The sequence below is a fragment of the Castor canadensis genome, chromosome 2 (genome assembly GCF_047511655.1).
Source record: "Castor canadensis chromosome 2, mCasCan1.hap1v2, whole genome shotgun sequence".
NCBI classification, from domain to species: domain Eukaryota; kingdom Metazoa; phylum Chordata; class Mammalia; order Rodentia; family Castoridae; genus Castor; species Castor canadensis.
In genome coordinates, this window is record NC_133387.1 from 90,564,987 (window position 1) to 90,583,384 (window position 18,398).

Genomic DNA, 18,398 nt, shown 5'->3' on the forward strand with positions numbered 1-18,398 from the left:
ACCAGACAGTCTTTTTGAGGGAGAAGTTCTGAAAACACATTTAGGACACTGGAAGCAACAGTAGGCACAGCAGCCCTTCTTTCTGCCCACCCCATATGTGACCTGGCCCAACAGGGACTGTTGACAGAGACTGTTTGTTCTCTGGCGCTGGCTTCAGTTTCAAGCAAGGGTCTATGTGGTGGCACTGTCACACAGCTTTTCTACCTTATGTCTTCTCCATTTGATTTTATGTCATGAGGAGGACTCTGTCCCATCCCAGTAATCACCTTCATTAGAAAAAGAAATGGAAAGACAGTGACTGACTGAACCCAAAGTTTCCCCCAGTCTCACCTCCAACTGCTCGGAGCAGAGTGGACTTTGCCCATAGAGTGGTCCAGACAGTCTGGGAAGAGGAGATGGAGAAGAGACAGCATGGAGTCTCAGCCAGGGTAGCATGCATGTGATTCACAACACATGCATGTGTTTTCCCCTGTCTAGCAAGATCCTCTAGCTGCTCTGATAGACGCCCCTGAGATTCTTCCAGTGAGGTGGCACAGGCAAAGCAAGGGACTTGGAGAACACTGACTTACTGGTGTCCCCTAGGACAAGACCTGTCTCATCTTTGGCCATGGTTGGGTTGGGCCATGAACACTGGATCTCTTCCCAGGGTCTAAATGCTCTGATTCTCTGATTGGAAAGCCACAGCCAGACCTGGGCTAGCCAAAAACTACAAGAAGACCTGGGTCTGATCTCACCAGGCTGGATATGATTGTATCACCAAGGCTATCCAATGAGCGTTTTGTACCTGTGCCTCTCAACAAAGTGATTAACCTAGGATTGACACCTGACTTCTTCCTTATGGGGGATTTGATGTGGTCATTTGAAGAAAAAGAGTCTATTCTCTTTTTCTGGAGATGAGCTATAGGCTCAAGGCTACCTTTCCATGACGTGGGGAAAGTATATCAGAAAACCACAACAGAGTAAGATAGAGAAAAGCACTAGAGAGACAAAATAAAATGTGAATTGATCCTGCAATACTTGAAGTCAAAGCTACCCACGGACTGTGAAGTTACATGAACCAAATAAATGCTCCTCCTCCAGTTTTTTCACTTAAACTAATTTGGTCAGATTTTTGTCACTGAAAAAGAAAAGTCTCCTAACTCCTATAACGCCTCCTGTAAAGGATTGTCATAAGGAGTGACAATAATATATGATCAGTGCTTTGAACACTGGAGGATCTCATAAATTAGTCATTCCTCTCCCATCTCATCCATCCAACAAGATACCATGGATGGAAACTGAAACACTGTACAGACACCTTGAGGAATGCAGAGCATTCCAAGATAAATCTGAGGTGCCTTTATTATTTTGATAAATAGATGTATCAATAACTTTTTTGATAATGACACATCAAGGCATCTCATACTATACATATTAGCCCCTCAAAACAACCCTGAAATGAATGAAATATTTATTACTATCATTATCATTATTATGTATCCCTGGTTTAGAATTGAAGTGGTTGAGGTCTGAGAGGTCCCTCACTTCCCTCAGCGCAGGCTTCCTGATTCAGGGCTCCCATGTCTACTCTGCCTCTTGAACACACTGCTAAGCAAGCAGAATTAACTTGGCTGTACCAATGAAATTGAAATTTTTGTTCATGTAAAACTGCTGATGCTGTCAGCCAAATTCTGACCCAAACGTATGTAAATCAGTGAGTTGTCCTTCCTATACCATGAAGAAAATTTGAATATGGAAAATCTCAGAACTGGCAGGAATCTTGACAGGTCCTCTGCCCAAGCCCTGAGTTCAACTGAGAAGGAATGAATAGTTCATATAAATTAACCAACTACTTAAAGGTCCCAGGCTCCCAGCCTCGTGATCCAGAGTCAAGAATGGCTCCATGTTCACCTAAGACTGGGATTCAGTGGTTTGCTATGAGGTATGAAGGAATTCCCATCAAAACACAGGCCATTCGTAAAAGCTTCCTGAAGGAAAAGGTTTTTTTAAGGGAATGAACGAACTAGAGCAGAGAAGCTCAAATACATGTGGCAGCCCAGGTCGTAACAAAGAACCTGTTGTGGTGGGTTCAAGTCAGCTGAGAAAGGGACACTGGGCAGAGGATGGATATGCAGACAGAGAAGGGCCTGGGCCACCATATTAAAATTTAGGACTTTTTATGTTCATGCCAATGAGGAAGGATTAGAATTTGTTGTGCAGAGTGTATTCCAAGCAAAGTGGGATTTTGATTTGTTTTTGCAAGGTCACTAGAGGTAAAGATTTGTAGATCCTTATCTCTGTGTCTTGGGGGGGGGCGCGCATTCCACAATCAATTAAATGCGTGAAACTTTTAAATTCATTTAATTATTTAACAAACATTGCTGAGGGCTTACCTTATGCCATGCATTGTGTGATACTAGGTAAGCAATGATGGTCAATAAAAACACTCTAAGTCTCTGTATCACAGAGATTCAGTGTAATTGGAGAAATAGATAGTAAGCAGATTACAGAGCAACAGATACATGTTGTAAAGGTAAGATGTGCCAAAAGACAATAAACAGAATGCAGTACAAAGAATGGTGATTGAACCTATTTATAAATAGGGTGGCATTTCATCTATGTATTGCTCTATAACAAACCACTCCCAAAATTTAGTGGCTTAAAACACTGTTTTTTCTCTCACATTCTCTGGGTTGACCAGACAGTTTGATTAATCTTGTTTTGGATTTCTCAAGTGGCTATTGTAAGAAGGCAACCATGTATACAAGGCCAGTGTGGGTTCACTCCATGTCTGGTATTGTCAAGGACAGTTGGTAAGCTGGAACTCCTCATCCCATTGCTGTTCCATGTGGTCTCACCATTTGACTACCTTAGACGTCCTTCAGAGGCAGCCATAGTCCAAGTGCTAAATATTCCAAAAAGAGGAGGCAGAGGCCTCTAGGCCTCTTAAAGGCTGAACTCGGGATGGGCACCACATCCCTTCTGCTGCATTTGGTTGGTTGAAGTCTGACTCAACAGAAGGATTACTCCCTACTTCTTTTTCTTTTTCTTTGTTCTTTTCCAGTTGTTTCAACTCAGGGTCTCATGCTTCCTAGGCAGGACTCTATTACTTGAGCCATGCCCAGTCTTACACCCCACCTCTTGATGAGGAGGAGGAACATCAATTTTGCAGCCTTTGTTAATCCCCCCAGTAGTCAAGGATGGTCTCCATGAGCAGGTGACATCGGAACCAAGACTTGAAGGAGGAGTTGGCCGGGTAAAAAGTAGAAGGGAAATATTTTTGACAAGAAGAAGGAGCTCAATGAGTTTCAGGGTCTGGAGGGAGGTAGGCTGTGGGTGGAGTGAGGGGGCAATGAGGCAGCAGGTGGGCCTAGCAGAGCTTCACTCTCAGCAAACTTTAGGACCTACTCCACTATGGTCTCCCGTGAGTAGAGGTCATGGATGCCTTGGCTTTCACTGTTCCCCCAGGGGGCTTATCAGAGAAGAATTGTGAGATTGAGTTCATTTAAGGTCCAAAGTGAACCAACTTTGACACATAAGAGCCAAGAGCATGTAAGAATGTTTTCCTGGACTTGAAGCCAATGGGCAGTCACTTGACATTGCCCAGATAACTTTCAGTTCATAAAGAATTAACTTTCAATTATCTGGCAGAGAAAGACCTTTCTCTGCACCCTGAAGATAAGTAAAATGTTACTTTTTGGGCAATTCAGCAGACCTGGGGAGTGAGGGATATTAACTACTCCTGACAGTATTCTTACAATTGCCCTTGGGGAAATCTAAATGGTCCTTTCTAGACCCTGTGATTCTCAGAAGTGAAAGGATTTTTAGGACCCAAGGGGATAAAAGAATGACATCTTTATGAATCCCTTCCACCCAAATGCTTTTAACATATCCTTGCTAAATTAAAAAAGAACAGACCCCAAAGACACCTTGAATGGGCCCATAATTCTTTGCATGTATAGATCAACAGATATCAGAGTTGGCATAGGCCTGTATTTCTACTTTTGAGAAAAGAAAGGGTGCTCTGTCATTAGGGAGTGAGACCTGATTTATGGGGAGAAAAGAAAACTATGGACACAATATTAAAGTAACTCAAATGCAAAATAAATTTTGGCTAAAAGCTCTTCAACTGCCACCACGGACCAGGTGGCTTCCACATTGCCTGGGCTAGATGTAAAAAGTATTTCTGCACTGAGATTTAGGAAGCCCTTGGGAATTTTCACCAAAGCACTAAAGGAAAAGAGTATTAAGTCCTTGATAATAGCGCCAATCACATCAAGTAAGACCATGTCAGAAATCACTCTGCCTTCACTGTGGACAAAGCCTACAGAGCCTCTGAATCGATATTTCCAAATAAGAAACATTTCACTTAATACTTCCCCTCCCCACTCAGGCAAAAGAGCATTTGTGAAAATAGGTCCCTGCTTCCCCCAATCAATAATGTAAGAGAAGGGCCCTCTGTGTCCAGTGTCCAAGTTAGTCCCATTAGCCATGAGAACTCCTACTGTAGCTATTTCCAATATACTCCAATTCCATATATGATCCAACCCATCAAAAACCAACCACTCTGCCAGATCAATTCTAAGCAATTCCAAAGGCTGCAGCTCTTACCCAGGGACTTCTGGCCATGTTTCCTATTCATTGATTGCAGGATTCATCTGTCTTAGTCACCATGCTAGAACTAGCTGGTCAGAGAAGAAAGTTTAATGCATGAACTATCCAAACCCTTTACAACATTCAAAGCCCAAATCAAACTCCCTAAGGATTTGTTGACAAAGGGCTGGTCATTTACTACTGGTGATCTCAAGAGCTTTGTTTTATAACTGTGAGTTTTAGAAACAACATGCTCATTACACTGAAAACATGTTTATGTCGGAATACTGGCAGGGAGACTCACATTGTTCTTTGTTCATAAATTTGATTAGCATTTCAATGTTAACCTACCTTCCACCATTACTATCTAGCCCTGGAAACCATTACTAAGAAATGCATCATCAAGCATAAATAAAAAAGGAGGGGAGAAAAACCACTCCTTAAGGGGGAGGGGGTGAATATGATCAAAGTACTTTAGACGCATGTATGAAAATAGAATAACTAAAACTGTATTAAAAGGGGAAATAAGAAAGAATAATAGAGGGGTAAATTTGATTAAAGTACACTATATGTATGTATGGAAATATCACAATGGAACTCCTTTGTACAATGAATATATGATAATGAGAGTGAGAGAGAAGAGAGAGAGACTGCTTAAAAAGCTGCCAAATGTTTCAAGGCATAAAAACTTCTAAAAACTAGTGACTACAGCCTCTCTCTCTCTCTCTCTCTCTCTCTCTCTCTCTCTCTCTCTCTCTCTCTCTCTCTCTCCTCCCTCCCTCCTTCCAATTAAGCAGATGCTTGAATTTGAAAGCTTGTCAGAGTTTGCTCTTCAAAGTACATGTGAATGCAAGATTCTGGGCAGTTATTTCTTGCTGCCTGAAACATGGTTCTGCCTGCTGGCTGAGCACCCTGCCTGACATTTTTTGTAAGCATTTGAGGCCAAGTTTTCTAATGGGCAGGGTCCACCAAAGCAGCCAGAACCACCCCCCTATCGCCCACCCATCTGCAGCAGTTAGGCCCCATTTGTCCCAGCTGTTAACTATGGTGCCAAATCCATATCCCTTCAGAGGAGCTTTCCTGGCAGGGATCGCAATGGATAGCACTCCCTAAGGTCTGTGAAGTCACCCATACTCTCACAACGGAGGAAAATCCCTCTTTGCACCACTGGCTCTGACCTCACTCCAGCCTGGCTTGGAGATTGCCTGTCTTTAATCACCCATGAAATGGTGCAGGGGAGAAGCTGCAGAGGAGAGGAGAGAGGAAGTAACCTAGAGGGATGACCAGATGTGACTCATGCTTTTCACCTTTGAAGAGAAGCAACATTTTGGAGCTGAATCGCAGGCTGGCTTGCCTCCAAGGGACACAAAAGGGAGAGAATACCTTTCCTATTCCCAGCAGACAAAGACTGTGCAATGCAGCCGAAGGAAAACTGCCAACATCAATAATGTATTGAGGCCCACGGCTGACATATTTTCAGCTATCTGGGTAATTGAGCAATTGTCAAAATATAGCTCTAAAAGGCCATGTGCAGACAGAGCCATCACTGTTACTGAAAGGGCAGGCTTAACCCTGGATGGTATCAGAAAGCACATCCCACTCCTATCTGTCCTGTCTCCAAGCATAAATGCTGCTGCCAACGTGAGTTGTGGCAGTGGTAAATAACATTCACACTAGTTCCTATTTACTGTATTTTCCTTTCGCAAGCATGATATCCCCTGGACTCTTTACAAGATAGCCTATGAAGTCCTCAAAATCTCAAGGTCATATACTAAGTGGCAGAAATGACTGAACCAAAGCCTATCATGATCTACAGAACTTTGGTGCCTCTAAGATGCAGGTATTTTTGGTGTAAATTGACTAAGTCTCTGAATCTAGTGAATCAAGCCTGCTAACCACAGTGCTCTGACTTTGCAATTATCTTACAGAACACTTCAAGCCATTTTTAAGCAGCTTTACAAACAAGAATTCAGAGACAATGCAGAGGAAACAGCAGCCCAAGGCAACAATCTCAGGCAGTGGCAATGCTGAAATGTTCAGCCTGTCGTCCTTGTTAGGGCGACAGTTCAGGTGTTCATTTCAGGGTCTGCAAATAGTCCCTCAATCTCAGACCCACACGGCAGGGGTGTGGGGTGCAAAAGGCCTCAAGGGATACACACTGTACAGTTTTCATAGGGAGGTGACACTTTCCTCTTGAGGCCTTCCAATGACAAAGAGGAATACGGAAGCATACCTGAGCCAAGCATGGAAACCTGGAAGCAGAGTTAGGGACCCTGGATAAAAAAGAAGCTTTATAAATCACTAGATCACTTCTACAGGAAGCTCCTCTGTCATCACAATTTTCTTACTTTTTGCCTCAACAGTATTTTTCTTTCTCTTCTGAAACAGAGGGAAGACCACATAGTAAAAAAAAAAAATTTTTTTGCTTGCTTGCTTTATTAGTGCAGGACAAAATAATTTCTCTGTACTGTTTTCTTGTCTTTTAAATTCTTCCCTTGTACCCCAGAGGCACCTGCACACCCATGTTTATTGCGGCACTATTCACAATAGCCAAGTTATGGAAACAGCCAAGATGCCCCACCACCGACGAATAGATTAAGAAAATGTGGTATCTATACACAATGGAATTTTATGCAGCCATGAAGAAGAACGAAATGTTATCATTCTCAGGTCAATGGATAGAATTGGAGAACATCATTCTGAGTGAGGTTAGCCTGGCCCAAAAGACCAAAAATCGTATGTTCTCCCTCATATGTGGATATTAGATCAAGGGCAAACACAACAAGGGGATTGGACTATGAGCACATGATAAAAGCGAGAGCACACAAGGGAGGGGTGAGGATAGGTAAGACACCTAAAAAATTAGCTAGCATTTGTTGCCCTTAACACAGAGAAACTAAAGCAGATTCCTTAAAGCAACTGAGGCCATAGGAGAAGGGGACCAGGAACTAGAGAAAAGGTTAGATCAAAAAGAATTAACCTAGAAGGTAACACCCACGCACAGGAAATCAATGTGAGTCAATGCCCTGTATAGCTATCCTTATCTCAACCAGCAAAAACCCTTGTTCCTTCCTATTATTGCTTATGCTCTCTCTACAACAAAATTAGAAATAAGGGCAAAATAGTTTCTGCCGGGTAGCAAGGGGGTGGGGGGAGAGTGGGAGGGGGCGGAGTGGGTGGTAAGGGAGGGGGTGGGGGCAGGGGGAGAAATGACCCAAATATTGTATGCACATATGAATAAAAAAATAGAGAAAATAAATAAATAAATAAATAAATTCCTCCCTTGTAAACTTGTAAACTTCCATCTAGTTTTCCCTCTTGCAACTTCAAGAGATGCAAGAAATCAAAAGATATATCTTGGAATGATATATGGAAATGAAAAAAGAATGAAGGGAGCTGGATTAAACACTATAGAGCTTAAAACAATGTATAGTGCAAAGTGAGCCCACAGATTTATTGCTAATAACAAACAAATAATAACAATAATAATAAGAAATTAACAACACTCCTAAATTTATCTCCCTTTCACAGGCCTCCCAAGTCAGAGCACAGAATTACACCGGGTGCCCAAGGGGCTGTGCCCTCTATGATCCCAGCTCACCAGGATTAATGAAATATTTTAACACCTGTCCCAGCATTTCTCAGGCTGTCATCCCAGCCATTTCAGGGGTGGTTTCATCTGCATGGGAGCAATGTTCTAAATTCCAGAGACTCACATGGCAATGACCTTGACATGCCTAGGCTTGTCTCTTACCACCCAGGAAGCTGAGGGGGCTCAACACCAATTCCAGACAAAAGTCATCTTCCATCCTGGAATTAATCATCATTTCAGAGTTTCCATTTCAAATCTTTGTTTCAAGAAGCCTGAAATACCAGGCCCATCCTGGGGTTTGGGAAAGGTTTAAACTCTTGTAGAATTTGATCAAAGTTATAAAATGTGTAGGCTATGATTTGTATGGGTTTTTAGGAGGCTCTTGGACCTCCTGGAGTTAATTCAGCCCACTTTCCCCAAACTCCTCACAGCCCAGCCTGTGTGTGTGTGTGTGTGTGTGTGTGTGTGTGTGTGTGCGTGTGTTCTTCTTCGTACCAAAAGAAAACAGTATGAAATGAAAGTGGAAGACAACTTACAAATGACACGTTGGAGTTCTTCAAACAGGAAACTTTATTTAATGAGCACCAAATAAATGCTAAGTTCTCTATGAGGTGTATTATACACATTCTTACATTTAATCCTCTTTCTTTAAATTATAATTGTCAGTACATATTACTTGTACAGATTATTGGATTTCACTGTGGCATTTCCATATGTTGTGCTTTGGTCAAGTCTACTCTACCTTTTTATTCACTCTTACCCTCCCCTACCCACTTTCCCTTCCCCTTCTGTAATAGCCCCTCTTCTCCTTTGAGGTCATCTTTTTTATTTTGTTTTTAAGTTTCCACATATGAGAGGAAATATGTGATTCTTGTCTTTCTGTGTTTGGTTATTTCTGTTAATATGATGTCCTCTAGTTCCATCCCTTTTCCTGCAAATGCACAATTTCTTTCTTCTTTATGGCTGAACACCATTGTGTATTTATACCACATTTTCTTTATCCATGCATTCATTGGTGGGAAGTTAGGCTGATCCCATTTCTTGGCTATTGTGAATAATGCTATAAAGAACATAGGTGTGCAGGTGTCTCTATTGTATGCTGACTTTATTTCTTTCAGGTATGCAACCAGGAGGGGTATTGCTGGTTCAGTCTATTGTCAGTTTTTTGAGGAACCTCCACATCAATTTCCATAGTGGCTGCCTAATTTACATTCCCACCAACAGTGTATGACGGTTCCTTTTTATCCACATCCCTGCCAACATTTGATACGTATTTTTGACAACAATCTGGAGTAAAATGAAATCTCAATGTAGATTTGATTTACTAGATCGAATCTGATGGCTAAAGGTATTAAACATTTTACATGTATTTATTGGCAATTTGTACTTCTTTTGAGAGCCGTCCCTTCAGTTCTTTTCCTCATTTGTTACTTGGACTACTTTTTCCTTTGATGTTCAATTTTTGTGTTATTTCTATTTTCTGGATATTAATCCTCTGCCAGATGGACAGCTAGCTGACAAAGATTTTCTCCCATTCTGTAGGCTATCTATTCACTTTAATGTTTTCTCTTCTGCACAGAAGCTTTTAATTTGATTTAATCCCATCTCTCTGTTCTTGGCTTTTGTTTCCTAAGCTATAGGTGCCCCAGTCAGGACGTCTCTGCAAATGCCTAGATCTTGAAGTGTTTGCCCTATGTTTTACTCTAGTAGTTTCAGGTCTTACATTAAGGTTTTTGATCTACTTCAATTTGATTTTTGTACAGGGTGGGAGAGGGGGTCTAGTTTTAACCTTCTGCCCGTGGATGTTCAGTTCTCCCAGCACCATTTGTTGAAGACATGTAATATGCTTTAAATTTGTATGATAAGGACTGTGCCTGTCATACTCAGCTGTATCTCAGTGACTTTCACAGCACTTGTGTTTACTAAATACTTGCTGAGAAAATTACTTATTGCTATTTTCAGATGAGGAAACTGGGACTCTGAGAGGTTAAGTAATTTACACAGACGGAATGAAGGGCAGAGGTGGAGTTTGAACTTCAGTATGTTCAGCTTTCCCTCGATGAACACTTGATCTGATCTCTAAGACTAAATCAAATACATAAGCATAATAAATAACTGAATTATGTCCTCTGTTGGTAGCCAGAGCAACGTACAGCAGTGAGGGCAAGAATGTACTCTTCCCCAGGGCCATTGGTTCTAGCCTCACCTCTGGGAGAAGGTGAGAAGCCTTGAAGGAGAAGACAGAGTGAGCAGAAGACTATGCCAGGCAGAGGGAAGAATTAGGTATGTGTGTGCCTGGCATCTCTGGGAACCAGGTAGCTTATGTGGCTGAAGTTGGAAGAGCCAGGGGACAACTAAAGGGGTGGGAGAAATCATGTATCAATCGTTACAAAGACTTTAGTTTTTACTTAAAGTAGAATGGGGATTCACTGCAATATCCAGAGCAGAGCGTGAATTTGATGTGACTTACATTGGATAAAGACTATTTTGCTGTCATGTTGAGAACAGACCGTGGAAGGGACAAGGACAGGAGTGGAGGATCTGGTAGAGGGTACAACCAGTTAGCCAGGCAAAGCAGTGCTAGCTTGGCCAAGAGAAGAATGTTAGCCACGGAGAAGGACAGAAGTGTATCCGGAAATGTGAGAGAAGAAAGGAAAAAGGACCTCAAGGCTTTGGGACCAACAAGCAGAACCATACCTGCATTCCAAGGAGGCAGGCCTTGAAGCCTGCTGTCTGATTCACCAAGTCTCAAAATCAACCAGAGAAAAACAATAGGATGAGTTACAATTTCCAAAGGTCTTTCCCTTATTTCAGGAGAGATGTTCCATGCTTGCCCTGCACAGCTGGTAAGAAAAGAGGAAGCAAGGCACTCCTTTAAGTGCTGCTTGATTTCAGTTTTATAAAGCCAGCTTCAGAAAGGATTCCTTTGTCAGGCCCACAAGCTTGGTGTCTAAGGTATGTGATCTTTTCTCCTGTTCCTCTGTAGGCTGGGTTATCTGGAACACCCTACTGGCCACTAAATGCTGTGGCTTTCAATCAGCTTTCTAAGTCTGGGAGCTCTGGATACATAAGGACTTCCAGATGACCCATATTTGACAGCAAGCGTGAGAGGCAGGGTCTAGCCCCTGTCCTGTTACAAAAACATAGGCATTTCTGGTTAGACAAAAGCTGCCAGGCAAATGTCAAGCCATCAGCTCTGGAGACAAGCGTAATCTAGAGCTCTGCCTGACCCTCTCCTGGGCCAACAAGACAGTCTTCAGGGGCAAAAGAGAAACTGGAAGGTTCTGCAAACAGCCTGCCTACTTGCTTTGAGGTCTTGCTTTTAAAAATACTAAATGGAATCTGGGAGTTGGTGGCTCACTGGATACTTTGATGGTTGAGCTTTGTAGGACTGAAGTTGAAGTCCAGCAGGACTTCCAGACACCCATCTCAATGAAAAAGGCTGGGTGTGATGACACCTTTGTCATTTCAGCTATGGTGGGAAGAGCCTAAAACAGGAGGATCATGGTCCAGGCTTGCCTAGGCAAAAAATGTGACCCTATATCCAAAACAACAAAAGCAATAAGGGCTAGAGGTGTGGCTCAAATAGCAGAGCATCTGCCTATCAAGTATGAAGCCTTGATTTTAAACCCTGGTACAACAAATGGATAAGTAAAAATGCTAAAGTGAAAAAAGCCAAGATGTCAGAAAAACTATATTCTTGTAAAGAAAATTTATTGCACATCTACTATGTGCAAAGCACTAGGTAAAACATTTTTTAAAAATGCTTTTCTGCTGAATCTATACAACATCTTGGAAAACGAGCATTATTTCCTCTATTATCCTAAAAAGGAAAGTTTAGAGAGGCTAGGCAATGTTCCCAGAGGTCCACAAGTCAGAATAAGTGTCTGACTTCAAATTATAGCTTTCACCCCTGCCACCTAGGAAAACCACCGGTCCCATCTACCCACCTCTGAGACGGTATCTGGAATTTCCAGTTTTAAATGCAGGAAAGTCTTGGGCAAACAAGGACAGATGGTCACCCCTCACTGCCTCTTTAAAAGTGAAGTATTAATCAGAAATAGTGGTCACTTTGAAGATTCCTAGAAGATGATGGAGAATAACTACACAGTTGGCTCACCTTTAGAAGACCACACTACTTTCTCACTACTTAACAGCCAATCTCTGCAGTCCCAAGACCAGAATGCCTAAGGAAAACCTGCAGCAGAGAATAAATTCCCAGCTTCCCACATAAGGATTGCTTCCTCCAGCCGATCCTATCCAGTGAACTTGCCAGTGGTGAGTATTCCCAAAATCAACACACTCTCTCACTCTGCTCGTTATAATTTATGCCCCTGGCTAATTTCCCCCAGGAACATGGCCTAGTCTAGTTCCTTGCTGAGGTGGCACCAGTGCATTCAGTGGCTTGGGATGAGATTCCACTGCTTAGGAAAGTGGGTTACTTCGCCAGAGCCTGGGCTGCACCACTGGCTAAGCCTAGTCACCTGTTCATTCCAGGACCATGGTCTTCTCATGACCTTGGTCAGTTGGTAAGAGGCCCTCTCTTTAAGGAGTTTCACTGGTAGCCTGGGGATTGAGACTGTTACAAATAGCACAGAAGCTGTTCTCTTCCTCTTTATTATCCTGCGATCTGATCAAAAAAACCAAGAGTAGAAAACAAGCCAAAAATAGTTGAAGTGTGGTGCTGGAAGCTGTGTGCTTTGAGTAGCCTACTTGTGTTGGAGTGGAAGGCCCTGGACAGGAATTTGTGTAATCTAGAACACGGCCAGCAGAGGGTGCCCAAGCAGCAGCAAGTCCCTTGTACACCTCTCCCCACAAACTGGGCACACAGGCAGGCACAACTTTTTGAGTGTCCTCTCAATTTCAGAGATGGAGCCCAAACACAAGTGAAGATGGACAGGGCTCTTCTCCTCTGGCAAGAGTGGGGTCCCCCCCATCTCTGTCTTGCTTATTGCAGTACTGTGCCTCTGGGATGGGGCAAAGCCCTGATTTGTGGCATTTACTGATTCCTGTGTTTTAAATCCTCCTACCATAGTCAGTTCCAAGCTACCAATCTGATGTCACTGAACACAGAGCTGGGCAAGTTTGCTAACAAACACATCTCAGGAGAGGCGCCCAGCACACCAACACTCAAAGGCCCCACTCAGAGCTCCATCCCATCCTCCTTTCTCTCACCCTCTGAGATTGCTTTTTATAGCATACATTAATTGTACAAACAGGTTTCATTGTGACATTTCCATAGATGCTTACAATGTACTTTAATCAAGTACACTGTACTCTATTATGCCCCCTTAAGCCCATCCGTCTCCCTTTCCAACAGTATTTAGAGGGTTCCATTATCTTCATATATACACATACATATGTGTGTACTTCAAACACGTTCACCTCTAGTATCCTGTCCTTTCCTTCTGTCCCCTCTTGCTGCCCCTGGACAGTCCCTTTTTGTGGTCATTGTCCCATTGCTATTGATACTATTATCATTTTAGGTCTATTTTTCACATATAAGTGCAAACATGTATTATTTGGCTTTTTGAGCATGACTTGTCTTGATCAGCATGATGATCTTCAGTTCCATCCATTTCCCTGAAAATGACAATTTTAGTCTTCATGGTGGAATAACACTCTATTTTGTATATGTACCACATTCTTGAATGAAAGAGGAAGGGAATTTTGTTTTAAGAACAGGAGGGAAGCACAGCACATTTTGTTTTGAATGTAGTGGAGGGTGTGTGGATTTTACTACTTAAGGTCAAGTAATTTTCCTCTTCAATTGCCAAACAAGTTCATCTGCATTATTTCAGAGCAATTAAAAAGCCTGCTGTGAAAGAAAGGAAGCTGCTGTTATTAAATAAATAAGGAAACAGTCTCAGAGTGGGCAAGAGACTGCTAATTGAACAACTCAATCTGAGTCTCAAGCCCTACATGTTATTTATTCATTTGTTTAAGAATGTCCCCATCAGAAAGGACACAAAGGGTCCTGCCCACGGTGCAAGTATGATGGTAGAGTGACAGCCTGAAATCTTCGATGACTCCCTGTTCCTGCTAGGGTGAAGTCCCAGACACATAGAATGGCACAAGGCCATCTTTGCTCTCACCCACTTTGGGGCATCAGCTTGATCTCATTTTCCACCTTTCCTCACCAGTTCTATAACCTGTTGTCTAACCTCCAGCCATCCTATGAGGAATTTCCTTCAGATGACATGGCTTTGGCTTGTTGCCACCACCATTTGGGACACTCCTCTTTTGTGCCCAGCCCCAGCTAAGACCTGCATATCTTTCTATTGATTTATTGGCTTTGCACTAGTCCCCCCTTACCCATAGTTTCTCTTTCCACATGTTTCCCTGTGTCCAAACATGGCCTGAAAATATTAAATGGAAAATTCCAGAAATAAACTATTCATAAGCTTTAACTTGTGCACCATTCTGAGTGTAGTATGATGAAGGTCTCACACTGTGCTCCTCCATCCTGCCTGAGATGTGAATCTTCCCTTTTTACAATATATCTATGCTACAGATGCTAGCTGCCTAAAAATATGTAAGTAGGATTAGATATTTTGGAGAAAGACTATATTCACATCATTTTTATTACAGAATATTATTATAAGTATTCTATTTTGTGTTAATTTTTTAGACTAAATTATTGTTATTGTTATTGATTTCTTGTCTAATTTCTAAATTAAACCTCATCATAGGCATGTATGTACAGGAAAAACATACTATAGAGTTCAGTGTTAATTGATTTTTGGGCATCCCCTGGGAGGTCCTGGAACCTCTGCAGTTAGCAGGACCATCGTACTTCTTTAGAAGTTGATGTATACTTCGTGACTGAATAAACTCCTTGAAGGCAGGGATTGGACTAAACTTGTCCTCTAGAACATACAGGAAAGTATAATAGATGCTAGCTGAATCATATTATTTCTTTAAGAAAAACAGTCCTGCTACTCAAAAAGAATTTCCTATGGGAAATTAGATCACCTGAAGACTGAACATTTTCTTGGAAAGAAAGCAGACAGCAGTGGTACTTCTGGTGAGGGGAGGACCCTTGTCAGAAGGACAGTCAGAGTAAGGTTGGAGGAAGATTATGTTGCGCTCCCAACACAGGTGTTCCTGGTGTCTTTCTGTGGGGTGCATGAAATCCTGCCTTTGTCTTCAACAACTTCCTCCAGATGAGGCATCTGAGACCTGATGGCAGCCTTTTCCCCTGGACTGCTCTGCCCTTTGCTTCTATCAGAGCACACAGCTGTAGGGGTTATGAAACTTGGCCTTGGCCTGAGTCAGGGAACACCATCCTTCTATTGCCCCCTTTGGCCTTAAATACATGTGTGACTGGGCTTCTACTCTACCCAATGTGCCACTTAAAGCACGATGGTCTTCATCAATTCAGTTTGCAGAACTAGAAAGTACTTCTGGGAAGCTTCCCTTTCTATGTCCTAAACTTTAAAACAGTGTACCCCAACATTGACTGTCCTTATGAAAATGCAGGCACACCCTTCAGGTCTTTATCCCAGATGAAACCTAAAAAAATTAGTATGTAAGTCAACTGCCCACAGATCCCATGAGGCAAAGCCTCGCTCCTCTCCAGTCTGAATGTCACCTCACACTTATGCCAGTATTTTCCATAATATTATTGTGCATAGAATTCTTGATTGAGATTCTGGATTGAGTTTGTACTCAAATAAGTCATAGGAATGCCAGATGACAAATATGAAGCGGGTAACTTAACTGGGCAGTGTCTGAGAGCTTGAACTTCAAAGGCACATCATGAACCCCCACAACAGGGCACAGGGGGCAGTGTCTCCAAGACTTCACAGACCAGAGAAATCCCCATCTCCAGCGAATCATCCTTAGGAACTGTTGCTTTGAGAACCCAGCACTATCTAACTTCCTGAGCTCATCCAGTCACTGAGCAGGTAAGGCATTTCAACCAAAGGCAGGAAGAGGATCTTTAGTGATTTGGGAAAAAGTGTTTGAAAGGCTACTGCAGAGAAGGGCATGGAGTTAAGTCAGACAGAAGAAAATGTTAAAATACATCCAAAACCAAATTCCTGAGCTCATCCAGTCACTGAGCAGGTAAGGCATTTCAACCAAAGGCAGGGAGAGGATCTTTAGTGATTTGGGAAAAAGTGTTTGAAAGGCTACTGCAGAGAAGGGCATGGAGTTAAGTCAGACAGAAGAAAATGTTAAAATACATCCAAAACCAAATTTTTAATACTTAGTTATAGAACCATAGTGAGAATAAAATGTTGCCAAAAGAAACTGTTGATTTCCTCTAAAATGTTATCAATTCTCCTCATGGTGGAATGAGCCTAGGCTTGGGAATAAGATATACCTGAGTTCAAATCCTGGCTCTCCTTTCACTGGCTCTAAATTAGCCTTGAAGGACTGTTGTGAGAATCAAATAAGATAATGAACACCATCACATAATAGTAAGTGATTAACACATGCCTTAAAATGTTATTTTTCTATGATGTGGAAAACATTCCACTAGATCTTATGCAAATAACCTATGCTCTATCTATATAGAAGAATAGCTCTATTCCAAGTTCTGATATATGTCCTGGCCCAAGACAATCCATAAGAAATATACAGAGGCGGAAGGGGTAGGAACTGACTTATCATGAGGAACTGGTCTACTCTATTCTGGCCCCAAGATCTCCATTGGCAAGCTGGTGATCCTGGAGAACCAGTGGTATGGGTCAAGTCTGATTGCTGGCAGGTTCAAGACCCTTGAAGACCAGGTATTTCAAACCTAGTCCAAAGGACAGAAAAGGCCAATGTCCCAGGTCCAGCATTCAGGCAAGAGAAATTGCCTGTCTTCTTCAGCCTTTTTTTTTTTTTCCTATTTAAGTTTACAGTATGTGGGATGAAGACCACCCACAATAGGGAGGGCAACTGCTGACCTTAGCTCATTGATGTAAGTGTTTAGCTCATCCGGTAACACTCTCACAAACATAATCAGAATCATGTTGGGCCAAATGGCTAGAGACCCAGAAGCCCAGTCTAAGTAATCCATCACAACATCTAAAGATCACCAGTGAGTTAACAAGGCTGAGGATTCAGGGCTGTCAGAAGGTCAAAGTGCCATACAGCAAGTTGGGATGCCAAATGTCAACCCACCTCAGTGTTGAAATGCCCAAGTAACTGGAGGAATGTAGCAATCTAGGGAGAACAAAGAATTCTGTCATCTTGTCTGCTGGCCACCGTCTGCCCCTCAAGGACCAGCAGATCATGGCTCCAACTCCATTGTCAACCTTTGGAGAATGATAAGTGAGAGGGAAAATGCTCTAAGCCATCAAATGAAGCATGTCTTATTAAAAGGTTTGTTTATTTTTAATCCTGTAGCCCTCCTCTGTGGGTGCATTTAAAAAGAAAACAAACAAACAAACAAACAACGGTGATGAACCCCAGCAAGCCTCTGCCTGATGGGAATAAATAATGAAAGCTGACAACCAAGGTTCCTGTGGGGAAATGGGTGGAGAAACAGGAAGCACAGTTGCCACAAAGCATGAAAACCTCACTTAAGGAGACTCTATGTAACTTAAACCTTCATTCTGCAGGGATGAAGGTTTTAGGAGGAACACACATCACAAGGCAATGTGGTATTAAGGGAGAGAGGAGATAACATCTGCTGAATGCCTGTGTGCCAGTGCTGTGCCAAGCCCTTCAAAGGCATTGGCCTCATACTGCACCACAACCTGGAGGAGGGTAAGCATCTATTCCACTCTGCCCCTATGACAGATGAAAGAACTGACGTTCACAGAAGTTTAGTGATCTGCACAAATTCTATGACTGTGGTGAGCCCTTCTCGTTATGATCAGAGAACCAGGAAACACAAATTTGAATGATATGAGCATAACTCCTGCTTAGGGATTTAATTTAATTCTTTCCTTGTGTTCTTATTTTATGAATCAAGGTAAATATAAAGATGGGTAGAAAGACTGGTTGCATAGGATAGCTGGAATACTGATCCAAATTTATCTGACTCCAAAGCACCTATTCCTTTTTACTTTATTAAATTGGAGACATATAGTTGAACTAGGTTTTTGACTTGTTGGTTTTATCATTTATGCATCACTGAGAGTGAGTCTAGATTTGCATATCTTAGACCTGCAAAAGAACTTTGAGTCATTCCCACCATCATATTTCCTACTGAATGGGCCCAGATTTCTTTTTCTTAGCACTAACCTATCAGATCCAATCTGTTCCCTGTTGTGAAAATTAAAACCATCTATTT

At 42.2% G+C, this 18,398-nt stretch overlaps 1 protein-coding gene across 11 annotated transcripts in view; it reads right to left on the minus strand.

The window, feature by feature from the left end:
• Positions 1-18,398, minus strand: part of Pde1c (phosphodiesterase 1C) — a 486,798-nt gene that overhangs the window by 300,554 nt on the left and 167,846 nt on the right. Inside the window, exon 1 of one of the 11 annotated variants that reach the window (XM_074065265.1) lies at positions 17,282-18,026. The exons of the other annotated variants lie outside the window; for them this stretch is intronic. The gene's annotated coding sequence lies outside the window, so the exon portion shown is untranslated. Of the gene's footprint in view, positions 1-17,281; positions 18,027-18,398 lie in introns of those variants that run through there. 11 annotated transcript variants of the gene reach the window in all.